The 13,084-nt window shown below is 36.0% G+C and overlaps 1 long non-coding RNA gene across 1 annotated transcript in view; it reads left to right on the top strand.

Moving 5' to 3' along the window:
- Positions 1 to 12,474, top strand: part of LOC118024533 — a 79,287-nt gene extending 66,813 nt beyond the window's left edge. Inside the window, exon 3 of the long non-coding RNA XR_004683131.1 lies at positions 12,408 to 12,474. This is a non-coding gene — a long non-coding RNA (uncharacterized LOC118024533). The remainder of the gene's footprint in view (positions 1 to 12,407) is intronic.
- Positions 12,475 to 13,084: the final 610 nt, after the last annotated feature.

The raw sequence follows: 13,084 nt of genomic DNA, 5'->3' as shown, positions 1-13,084 counted from the left end.
TGTATATATATACCACTTCTTCTTTATCCATTCATCTGTTGATGGACATCTTGGCTCTTTCCACAGTTTGGCTATTGTGGACATTGCTGCTATGAACATCGGGGTGCACATACCCCTTCGGATCCCTACTTTTGTATCTTTGGGGTAAATACCCAGCTGTGCAATTGCTGGATCATATGGTAGCTCTATTTTCAACTTTTTGAGGAACCTCCATACAGTTTTCCAGAGTGGCTGCACCAGCTTGCATTCCCACCAACAGTGTAGGAGGGTTCCCCTTTCTCCGCATCCGCGCCAACATCTGTCGTTTCCTGACTTGTTAATTTTAGCCATTCTGACTGGTGTGAGGTGGTATCTCATTGAGGTTTTGATTTGGATTTCCCTGATGCTGAGCGATATTGAGCACTTTTTCATGTGTCTGTTGGCCATTTGGATGTCGTCTTTGGAACAATGTCTGTTCATGTCTTCTGCCCATTTCTTGATTGGATTCTTTGTTCTGTGGGTGTTGAGTTTGATGAGTTCTTTATAGATTTTGGATACTAGCCCTTTATCTGATATGTCATTTGCAAATCTCTTCTCCCATTCTGTTGGTTGTCTTTTGGTTTTGTTGACTGTGTCCTTTGCTTTGCAAAAGCTTTTTATCTTGATGAAGTCCCAATAGTTTTTGCCCTTGCTTCCCTTGCCTTTGGCGATGTTTCTAGGAAGAAGTTGCTTCAGCTGAGGTCAAAGAGGTTGCTGCCTGTGTTCTCCTTTAGGATTTTGATGGACTCCTGTCTCACATTGAGGTCTTTCAACCATTTGGAGTCTATTTTTGTGTGTGGTGTAAGGAAATGGTCCAGTTTCATTCTTCTGCATGTGGCTATCTAATTTTCCCAACACCATTTGTTGAAGAGACTGTCTTTGTTCCATTGGACATTCTTTCCTGCTTTGTCAAAGATGAGTTGACCATAGAGTTGAGGGTCCATTTCTGGGCTCTCTCTTCTGTTCCATTGATCTATGTGTCTGTTTTTGTGCCAGTACCATGCTGTCTTGATGATGACAGCTTTGTAATAGAGCTGGAAGTCTGGAATTGTGATGCTGCTGGCTTTGCTTTTCTTTTTCAACATTCTTCTGGGTATGCGGGGTCTTTTCTGGTTCCATACAAATTTTGGGATGATTTGTTCTATTTCTTTGAAAACAGTGGATGGTATTTTGATGGGGATTGCACTGAATGTGTAGATTGCTCTAGGTAGCATTGACATCATCACAATATTTGTTCTTCCAATCCATGAGCATGGAACGTTTTTCCATTTCTTTGTGTCTTCCTCAATTTCTTTCATGAGTATTTTATAGTTTTCTGAGTACAGATCCTTTGTCTCTTTGGTTAGATTTAGTCTGATGGTTTTGGGTGCAATTGTAATTGAGATCGACTCCTTAATTTCTCTTTCTTCTGTCTTGTTGTTGGTGTATAGGAATGCCACTGACTTCTGTGCATTGATTTTATATCCTGCCACTTGACTAAATTCCTGTATGAGTTCTAGCAGTTTTGGGGTGGAGTCTTTGGGATTTTCCACATAAAGTATCATATCATCTGCAAAGAGTGAGAGTTTGATGTCTTCTTTGCCAATTTGGATGCCTTTGATTTCTTTTTGTTGTCTGATTGCTGTGGCTAGGACTTCCAATACTATGTTGAATAGCAGTGGTGATAGTGGACATCCCTGCCGCGTTCCTGACCTTAGGAGGAAAGCTCTCAGTTTTTCCCCATTGACAATGATATTCGCTGTAGGTTTTTCATAGATGGCTTTTATGATACTGAGGTATGTACCCTCGATCCCTATACTCTGAAGAGTTTTGATCAAGAAAGGATGCTGTACTTTGTCAAAAGCTTTTTCTGCATCTATTGAGAGGATCATATGATTCTTGTTCTTTCTTTTGCTAATGTATTGTATCACATTGATTGATTTGCGGATGTTGAAACAACCTTGCAGCCCAGGGATAAATCCCACTTGGTCGTGGTGAATAATCCTTTTAATGTACTGTTGGATCCTATTGGCTAGTGTTTTGGTGAGAATTTTTGCATCCATGTTCATCAGGGATATTGGTCTGTAATTCTCCTTTTTGATGGGGTCTTTGGTTTTGGGATCAAGGTAATGCTGGCCTCATAAAATGAGTTTGGAAGTTTTCCTTCCATTTCTATTTTTTGGAACAGTTTCAGAAGAATAGGTATTAATTCTTCTGGAACTGTTTGGTAGAATTCCCCTGGGAAGCCATCTGGCCCTGGGCTTTTGTTTTTTGGGAGATTTTTGATGACTGCTTCAATTTCCTTAGTGGTTATAGGTCTGTTCAGGTTTTCTATTTCATCCTGGTTCAGTTTTGGTAGTTGATACATCTCTAGGAATGCATCCATTTCTTCCAGGTTATTTAATTTGCTGGCATAGAGTTGCTCATAATATGTTCTTATATTGTTTGTATTTCTTTGGTGTTGGTTGTGATCTCTCCTCTTTCATTCATGATTTTGTTGATTTGGGTCATTTCTCTTCTCTTTTTGATAAGTCTGGCCAGGGGATTATCAATCTTGTTAATTCTTTCAAAGAACCAGCTCCTAGTTTCGTTGATCTGTTCTACTGTTCTTTTAGTGTCTATTTCATTGATTGCTGCTCTGATCTTCTCCTGCTGGGTTTAGGCTTTATTTGCTGTTCTTTCTCCAGCTCCTTTAGGTGGAGGGTTAGGTTGTGTACTTGAGAACGGCTTGTATTGCTCTATACTTTCCTCTTAGGACTGCCTTTGCTGCATCCCAAAGATTTTGAATAGTTGTGTTTTCATTTTCATTGGTTTCCATGTATTTTTTTAATTCTTCTTTAATTTCCTGGTTGACCCATTCATTCTTCAGTAGGATGCTCTTTAGCCTCCATGTATTTGAGTTCTTTCCGACTTTCCTCTTGTGATTGAGTTCTAGTTTCAAAACATTGTCATCTGAAAATAGGCAGGGAATGATCCCAATCTTTTGGTACTGGTTGAGACCTGATTTATGACCTAGGATGTGATCTATTCTGGAGAATGTTCCATTGGCACTAGAGAAGAATGTGTATTCTGTTGCTTTGGGGTGGAATGTTCTGAATATGTCTGTGAAGTCCATTTGGTCCAGTTGTCATTTAAAGTCTTTATTTCCTTGTTGATCTTTTGCTTAAATGATCTGTCCATTTCAGTGAGGGGGGTGTGAAAGTCCCCCTCTATTATTGTATTGTTGTCGATGTGTTTCTTTGCTTTTGTTATTAATTGCCTTATATAATTGGCTGCTCCCATGTTAGGGGCATAGATATTTACAATTGTTAGATCTTCTTGTTGGATAGATCCTTTAAGTAGGATATAGTGTCCTTCCTCATCTCTTATTACAGTCTTTGGTTTGAAATCTAATTTGTCTGATATAAGGATTGCCACCCCAGCTTTCTTTTGGTGTCCATTAGCATGGTAAATGGTTTTCCACCCCCTCACTTTCAATCTGGGGCTGTCTTTGGTTCTAAAATGAGTCTCTTGCAGACAACATATCAATGGGTCTTGTTTTTTAATCCAATCTGATAGCCTGTGTCTTTTGATTGGGGCATTGAGCCCGTTTACATTCAGGGTAACTATTGAAAGATTCCACTCCCTCACTTTTAATATGCAGGTGTCTATTAGTGTAAAATGAGTCTCTTGTAGATACTTATAAATGGGTCTTGTTTTTTATCCATTTTGTCACTCTGTGTCTTTTGATTGGAGCATTTAGTCTATTTACATTCAAAGTAATTATTGATAGCTATGTATTTATTGACATTTTATTACTTATTTATAGTTTCTGGAGATTTTCATTTTCTGATCTTTTCTTTGTCACTTTTGGTCTCTCCTTTGCATTCAACAAGTCCCCTTTAATATTTCTTGCAGGGCTCGTTTAGTGGTCATGAACCTCTTTAGTTTTTGTTTGTCTGGGAAACTCTTTATCTCTCCCTCTATTCTGAATAGTAGCCTTGCTGGATAGATTAATCTTAGCCATAGATTTTCTCCCTTTAGCACTTTGAATATATCATGCCACTTCTTTCTGGCTTGCCAAGTTTCTGTTGAAAAATCTCCAGCTAGACTTATGGGTTTTCCCTTGTAAGTTAAGGACTCCTTTGTCTTGCTACTTTAAGATTTTTTTCTTTGTCACTATATTTTGCAAATTTGATTACAATATGTCTTGGTGTTGGCCTGTTTTTGTTGATTTTGATGGGAGTTCTCTGTGCCTCCTGGATCTGGCTGTCTATTTCCTTCCCCAGGTAAGGGAAGTTTTCAGCTATGATTTCCTCAAATAAATATTCTGCTCCCTTATCTCTTCTGGGACTTCTGTAATATCAATATTATTATGTTTGATGGAGTCACTCAATTCCCTGAGTCTATTCTAGTGTTCCATAATTTTGCTTTCTGTCTTTTGTTCAACTTCATTATTTTCCATTATTTTTTTTTTCTATACCACTAATTTGTTGCTCTGCTTCTTCCAGACTTCTGTTCACTGCATCGTCTGTTTCCAGTCTCATTTATTGTATTCTTCATCTCTGATTGATTCTTTTTTAACCCTTGTATTTCTATGGCAAGAGTCTCCCTCACAATGTCTTCTATTTTTTTCTAAAGCCCAGTGAGTATCTTTGTGATTGTTGCTTTAAATTTTGCATCAGGCATGTCACTTATATCTGTTTTGCTTCGATGTCTGGCTGTGGTCTTACCTTGTTCTTTCATTTGGGATAAATTCCTCCATGTTGCCCATTTTTTTCTAGGTCTCTGCCTTCTGTGTGTTAGAAAGCCAGTTATGTCTCCTGCCCATGAAAGTCATGGCCTTATGGAGAAAAGGTCATGTACTGCCCAGGGCCTGGCTGGCTCTTCAGGGAGTGGCTCTGCTGTATGCTATATGCACTCTGCTGTTATGTTTTGGCTGCTCTTCAGGCCAGTCATCTGTGGAGGCTTTCCTCTCCTGCTGTGGTCAGTGTTTGGTCCTTGGCCTGAATGTGGCAAGTTTTAAGTAGGGGTACTCTGGTCTGCTTCTGATATAACTGACGCCAACTTCACCAGAGCTGAGGTCCTGCACAACTCTCTGGTGGTGAGATGTGGTGTGGGCAGGGGTTTGTGCTGGCCTTCTGGTGTAGGCGTACCACACTGGGACTGAGGCAGGGTTGACTGAGAAGGACAGTCCTGCCAGAGTGCGGGGGGTTGGGGCTTGGTGTAAGCAACTTGGGCAGCTGCTGTCAGCACTTTGTTGCTTCCCACGGGTGGCTCTGTATTTATGCTGAGGTGCAAGGGAGGACAATGGCACCAGCTAGCTCCTTTGTTCCCAGAGAGGCATCTCTATGAACGCTTCTTCTCAGGGAAACACTCTGAGAAGAGTGACTAATTGTCCCACTATGTGCCCAGATATTCTTCAGACTGCTGTTTGCAAGCTCTCTGCCTCTGGGATGTTTGCCTGCTGTCTTTCCAGGAGCAGGGCAGTGCCCTCCAGGCTTTATCCAGCCAAGCACACTGACCTTTAAGATTTTAGGCTTTAAGTGCTGCTGGTTGCAAGAACTCACCATATTCAGCTCCTCTCATTTTTCAGTCCATGGCTTTGGGGAGATGCTCTCCTTGTGCATTCCCTTGTATGCTCCTCCCTCTGGCTTCCTCCCTTCCACAACACCCATGATCCATTTCTCCTCCAAACATTTCCACACTTCCTACATTTTTTTTTTTAAGATTTTATTTATTTATTTGACAGAGAGAGACCCAATGAGAGGGAACACAAGCAGAGGAAGTGGGAGAGGGAGAAGCAGGCTTCCCGCCGAGCAGGGAGCCCAATGTGGGGCTTGATCCCAGGACCCTGGGATCATGACCTGAGCCGAAGGCAGATGCCCAACGACTGAGCCACCCAGGCACCCCAGAAATTACTTTCTTTGTCTTCACTTTTTAGCTTTCTGCCTGCCCTACTTATGAGTCAGAATAATCTTTATCTTTAACCTATTATCTTTACATAAAAACTATTCTTACATTGCTGTTTGAGTTTTTGTTTGTTTTTCAATTTAATATAAAATAATTTATTTGTTAAAAATAATATTTTATTTGTTTATTTGTATTTTATTTGTTTTAAAATGTTATTTTATTTGTTTTTGGTTCACAAGCCATACCTGTATAATAATATCATGTCTGTAAATTTGTCACTTGTAAAGTTATGGAATGAGATTATCGGATAACCATACATCAATTTATTATTTCTTTTCCTATGGTGCAATCCATCTTTTTTCTTGTTTGTTTGTTAAATAATTGCTTTATTTGTTTTATGGGCATAATATATGCTCATTATAAAAAATAATGAAGATGTTGAAACAAAGTAGAAACAGTAGGGCAACAAATAACATTTAGAAAAATCAACATTTTCATTTGATTACTCTAATTCTAGCCATGGTTATATGAACATTTACAAGAGGAAGTTTGGGTATAATGTGAAAGGATGAATGAATAGATTTTTTCCAAACATATTATTTAAGTTAAGTAATTCTACTCATTTTTTTTTTTTTAATCATAGAGAACACAAATAGTGGTCAAATAAATTCTTCTTTTTTCTTGTATTAGGTAAGGCCAAATTTCACTTTTTTTTTTTTTTTTGAGGTTTTTATTTAAATTCCAGTCAGCTAACATACAGAGCAATATTAATTTCAGGTGCATAATGTAGTGATTCGACACTTTCATAAAACACCAGGTGTTCATCACAAGTGTACTCCTTAATCCCCATCACTTATTTAATCCATCCCCCACCACCTTCCTTCTGGTAACCATTAGTTTGTTTTCTATCGTTAAGAGTCTGCTTTTTAGTTTGCCTCTCTCTGTCTCTCTTTCTCTCTCTTTTTCCCCTTTGTTCATTTATTTTTTTCTTAAATTCTACATATCAGTGAAATCATATGGTATGTGTCTTTCTCTGACTGACTTATTTTGCTTAGCATAATATTCTCTAGTTCCATCCACGTCATTGCAAATTGCAAGATTTCATTCTTTTTTATGGCTGAGTATATTCCACTGCATATGTATACCACCTCTTTTATCCATTCATCAGTCAAGGGACACTTGGGCTATGTCGATAATTTGGCTATTGTAGATAATGCTAGTATAAAGAGCGGGGTGGATGTATATGGAAAATAATTATAGTAATATCACTTTTTCCCCCCGGGTCAATATTCAATTGACCAAACACAATTTACTGAAAAGCTCATTTTTTTTTTTTTCACAGAATTACTTTACCACTTTGTCACAAGTCAAGTGACCTTATAAGTGTTGAACACTTTCTGGACTTTATTTGTCCCTTCAGACGGTATATTATTCTGTGTCAGTACTGCACTCTTTTTATTGCTATAGCTTTCCAATAAGTCCTAATATTGGGTTGTGTGCATCAAGCTATTTTTTTCAATGTTGCTTTAGATATTATTGGACCTTTGTACTTTCATATGAATTTTGGAATCATCTTATCAATTTCTGTAAATATTTTGCTGGGATTTTAAAAGAAATTGCACTGAGTTTGTATACAAACCTAGGGAGAATTTCATTATGGTTTGCCAATCCACAAACATGGGGTATCATTTCATTTTTATAGGCATTTTATTTATTACTTTTTTTTTTTTTTTTGAGTCAGAGAGAGCAGGAGAAGAGGAGCAGAGGGAGAGGGAGACAGAGAATCCCAAGCAGGTTCCATACACAGCACAAAGTCTGATGCAGGCCTCCATCTCACAACCCTGAGATCATGACCTAAGCCAAAATCAAGAGTCAGACACTTAACTGACTGAGCCACCCAAGTGCCCCCAAATTGTTTTAGTTTTAGTGTAGAGATTTTTCTATGTATTTGATTTTTGATGGTATTGTAAAGAATATGTCTAAAATTTTTATTTTGTTTGCTGGAGGAAAATGTAAATGCATTTAATTTTTAATGGATACTCTATCAAGAGAACTTGCTAAATTTAATTTGTAATTATAATAACTTTTTTTTTTTTTATGTACACAATCATAAAATCTGCCATAAAGGAGAAATTTTATTTCTCCATTAACAATACAACATTTTTCCTTTTGGACTGGCTAAAATTTCAGCAAAATATATATCTTTAATACAATTTATTTTTTAGAGTAGTTTTAGGTTTACAGAAAAATTCAGCAGAAAGTACAGAGAGTTCCCATGTGCCTCCTGCCCCACATTTGCATATGCCTCCTGCTATCAACATCCAGCATCAGTGTGATATATTTGTTAAAATAAATTAACCTATACTCATACATCATTATCACCCCAAATCCATAGTTTACCTTAGAGTTTTTCATAGCATTTTATTGTCTATAGGTTTTAACAAATGTATAATGACAAGTATTCATCCATACAGAATAGTTTCCCTGTCCCAAAAATCCTCTATATTCTACCTATTCATCCCATCCTCCCCCTAACCGCTAATGACCACTGATCTTTTCACAATCTCCATAGTTTTGCCTTTTTGGTAAGTTCCATATAGTTGGAATTATACAATATGTAATTTTTTTCAGATAGTCTTTTTTCATTTAATAATATGCATTTCAGTTCCCTCTTGTTTATTCATGGCTTGATAGCTCATTCTTTTTTTGTGCTAAATAATTTCATTGGATGTATCATAGTTTATTTATCCATTTACCTACTGAAGGATATCTTGGGTGCTTCCAAGTTTTGGTAATTAGGAATAAGGCTATTATCAACGTCCATGTATAGGTTTTTCTGTGGACATCTGAGTAAATACTAAGGAGTATAATTGATGGATTGAACAGTAAGAAAATGAATAATTGCATAATATACTGCTAGATGTCTTTGAAAGTGACAGTACCATTTTGCATTCCTACCAGAAATGAATGAAAGTTCTTGGAGCACCATATATTCGCCAGCATTTGGTGTCTTAGTGTTCTGGGTTTTTCCGATTCTAATATGTGTGAAGTGGTATTTCATTGTTGTTTCATTTTGAAATTCCCTAATGACACATGATGTAGAGCATTTTTAAATATTCTTATTTACTATCTCTATTTCTTTCTTGGTGATTTATCTGATCTGTTCATGTTTTTTCCTGATTTTTATTTTTTTATTTTTTTATTTTTATTTTTTTAAAAAGATTTTATTTATTTATTTGAGAGAGAATGAGAGAGAGCACATGAGAGGGGGGAGGGTCAGAGGGAGAAGCAGACTCCCTGACGAGCAGGGAGCCCGATGCGGGACTCAATCCAGGGACTCCAGGATCATGACCTGAGCCGAAGGCAGTTGCTTAACCAACTGAGCCACCCAGGTGCCCTTTTCCTGATTTTTAAATCAGGTTTGTTCTCTTATAGTTGTGTTTTAAGTGCTGTTTGCATATTTTTGATAATTTTTTTCATATATGTCTTTTTCAAGTATTTTTTCCCAGTGTGTTCCTTGCTTTTTCATTCTCTTGAAAGTATATTTCACAGGACAGAAGTTAATCATTTTAATAAAGTCATGCTTAACAATTATTTAATGGATTGTTCCTTTGATGTAAAAAAAACATTGACAAACCTAACATCATTTAGATTTCATTTAGATTCTTTCATTGTTATTTCTTGGAGATTTATAGTTTTGCATTTTTCATTTAAATCCATGATTCATTTTGAGTTAAACTGTTACAAAGGGTGTAAGGTCCAGGTCTAGTTTTTTTTTTTTTTTTTTAATGTGGATATCCAGTTGTTTCAGCACCATTTGTTAAAGAGACTATCTTTTCTCCATTGTATTGACTTTGCTCCTTTGTCTAAGATGAGTTGACTCTATTTATAGGTGTCTATTTCTGGACTGTTCTATTGATCTGTTTGTCTGTTCTTTCACCAATACCCCACTGATTGGTTTACTGTGGCTTTATAGTAAGTCTTGAAGTTGAGTAGTGTCAGTCTTCTGTCTTTATTCTTCTGATTTGACATTGTGTTGGCTACTCTGGGTCTATGCTTCTCCATATAAACTTTAGAATTGGTTTGACAATATCCACAAAATAATTTGCTGGGATTTGGATTGAGATTGCATTAAATCTCTATAGACCAATTTGGGAAGAGATGACCTTTTGATAATATTGAGTCTTCCTATCCAGGAACATGGAATATCTCTCCATTTATTTAGTTCTTCTTTAAATTTATTTATCAGAGTTTTATAGTTTTCATCATGTAGATCTCATGTGCCTTTTGTTAGATCCATAACTGTTTTATATTGGGCTGTTAGTATAAATGGCACTGTATTTTTAATTTAAAATTCCACTTGTTCATTATTGGTATATATGAAAGTGATTGACCTATTAGCTTTGTATCCTGCAACCTTGTGGTAGTTCCAAGAGGATTTTTTTGTTAAGATTCTTTTGGATGTCCTACATAGACAGTCATATCATCATGAATAAAGACCATTTTATTTCATCTTTCCCAATCAATATACTTTTTACTTCTATTTTCTTGTCTTATTGCTTCAACTAGGACCTCCAATGTGATTTTAAAAAGAGTGGTAAGAGGGGACACCTTTGCTTTGTTCCTGATTTCCACTTCCTGAAAGCTTCTAGTATCTCACCATTAAGATTTAGGTATTGAGTTTTTGTAGAACTTTTTCTTAAGTAATCTCTATGCCCAATGTGGGGCTCAAATTCCATGCCAACATCAAGAGTTGCATGTTCTCCTGACTGAGCCAGCCAGGTGCCCCTGTAGAAATCTTTTTTAATCAAATTGAGGAAGGTCCCCTGTATTTCTAATTTAATTAGAAAGCACAATATTTTTTTGTAAAGTAGTAACAATGTTAGCCTTGTCTCCATCTTATGGTTAAAGAAAATTTTAATATTTTACTCTTGAGAATAATGTGAACTGTAGTTTTGTAATAGATGCCTTTTATCAGATTCAGGTGGCTCCCTTCTACAGCTGGCCAACTAAGAGATATTATTATTATTATTATCACTCAATGATGTTGAATTTTGTAAACAGTAATGTTTCTTTATCTGTGGGGAATTTCATAAGATTTTTTCTCATCTTTTTTTAATACAATAAGCTATATTTATTGGTTTTAGAACATTAATCAAACTTTGCATTTCTGAAATAAGCCCCCTGGTCCTGATGTATTATCTTTTTTTTTTTTTTTTTTTTTTTTTTTTAGGTATTGCTCAATTTGTCTTGGAACTATTTTAATGGGTTATTTTCATATCATAGATTTTGCATCTCTGTTCATTTACTATAATATCCTCATGAAATTTTGGCATCAACTATATGAGAGTTGGAAAATGTTCTTTTTCCATTCTCAAGAAGGGTTTGTGCAAAATTGATGTAATTTCCTCTATAAAATTTTTGAAGAATTCATTAATTAATCTCTTTTTGCCTTAAGAAGAGATTGAAATTTAAATGTTATTTATTTTTTCCCTTATAAGAGAATGACAATTTCTTTCTTCATGCACAAATAATTATTTATCTTCAAGTTCTGGGATATAACCAAGAGACACATCACCTTTTGATAAGTAAATTCCATCTTTGTTTCATGGAAAATGTCCTTCATTTTATATGTAAATATTGTTTCACTTCTTTTTTTTAAAGATTGATTTATTTGAGAGAGAGAACATGAATTGGGGGAGGGGCAGAGGGAGAGAGAGAGAATCTCAAACAGACTCTGTGCTAAGCACAGAACCCTTTGCAGGGCTCGGTCCCATGACTATAAGATCATGACCTGAGCCAAAAACCAAGAGTCAGAAGCTTAACTGACTGTGCTACCCAGGCATCCCATAAATATTGTTTCACTTCTTTTTTTAATATTTCCTATTTAGTATTATCAATTTACCTCCCATTATGTCATTGTTGTCTTTCCTAAATTCCATCATTTTTCCATATGTTTTAATCTTTTGTGTTTTTGTCCTCCTATCAGAAAAGAACAAAATTACAACTTATAATTTATTAGCAATGAGTTTTTGGAACTTTTCATAAAATATTTGGCCAGAATCTTCTGAAAGGACTCACTAGCAGAGGGATCATACATTCTTTCTGTCAAGAAAGCCAGCAAGATTTTGAGCTGTGGTTTTGTAATAGTGGTCTTTATATACTCTCTATATACTGTTCTAACAAAGGCAGTTGGCAGAGGAATCACTCAGCATAATGAAAACTCTGCTATTAGCTTAAGTCTCATATCTTTCCAGGATCTAGAAGCTAATCAATTTTATGAAGAAGATATTATAATGTGATTTCCTACCTTTAGTTTACATAAGAAAGATAAATGAATTGTGAGGTTTGTGTTGGGCTTTTATTCTGAAAGAATATTATTATATCATCTCTGACTCTGGGAAAAAAATAATGCACAGGAGCTACTGATAATTATTGTTCAAAAGTAAGCAAATGTATTTTAAAGTTGTACAGTATTTCAGAGATAATTTTATGCTCTCTATTGTATTTTTTTCCAGAAAATAGCAATGCAGTTGAGTCCACTGAGTGTGAAGACTCTAAGATGCTATCTACTTCCACAACACTTGACCACATCAACCGTACAACCTATTCCAAAGTCATTTTGGGTGAATATCCATGAAATAAAAATGTTCATGAGAGGTTAACTTTGTCCCCATGATCACAATCTGAAGGTTAGTGTGCAAGTTAGATAGACGATATGTCTGCCACCATAAATACCTAGCCTTTTAAAATTATTATATTTGCTATTCAATTGACTTCTCATCATTTTCTTAAGAATAAGCCAGGCAATAAGACTTTGGATATAGAGGCAGCCAAGTTATATTCTAGGATGAGCATTACAAGCACATAATTTTTCCACTACTGATATCTATCTTCAAAAGAAATGCCCAGATTATAATATGCCTCTACCTTAGAATAGGGAATGATAAATGAGGTGAGAAAATATCAGTATTATTTATAACTTTTATACTTTTTCCTCCAAACAAAAAGCAAAACAAATCTTTCCCCTTTTATTGCCTGGTTCTCGGAAGAATTGAGAGAGATTCTCTAAATTTCTTTTTTTTTTTTTTTAAGATTTTATTTATTTATTTGACAGAGAGAGACACAGTGAGAGAGGGAACACAAGCAGGGGGGGTGGGGGAGGGAGAAGCAGGCTTCCCGCGGAGCAGGGAGC

The sequence above is a fragment of the Mirounga leonina genome, unplaced genomic scaffold (assembly GCF_011800145.1).
Source record: "Mirounga leonina isolate KUSES-001 unplaced genomic scaffold, KU_Mleo_1.0 Mir_199, whole genome shotgun sequence".
Classification (NCBI taxonomy): Eukaryota; Metazoa; Chordata; class Mammalia; order Carnivora; family Phocidae; genus Mirounga; species Mirounga leonina.
This window is presented reverse-complemented; position numbering and strand designations above follow the sequence as displayed.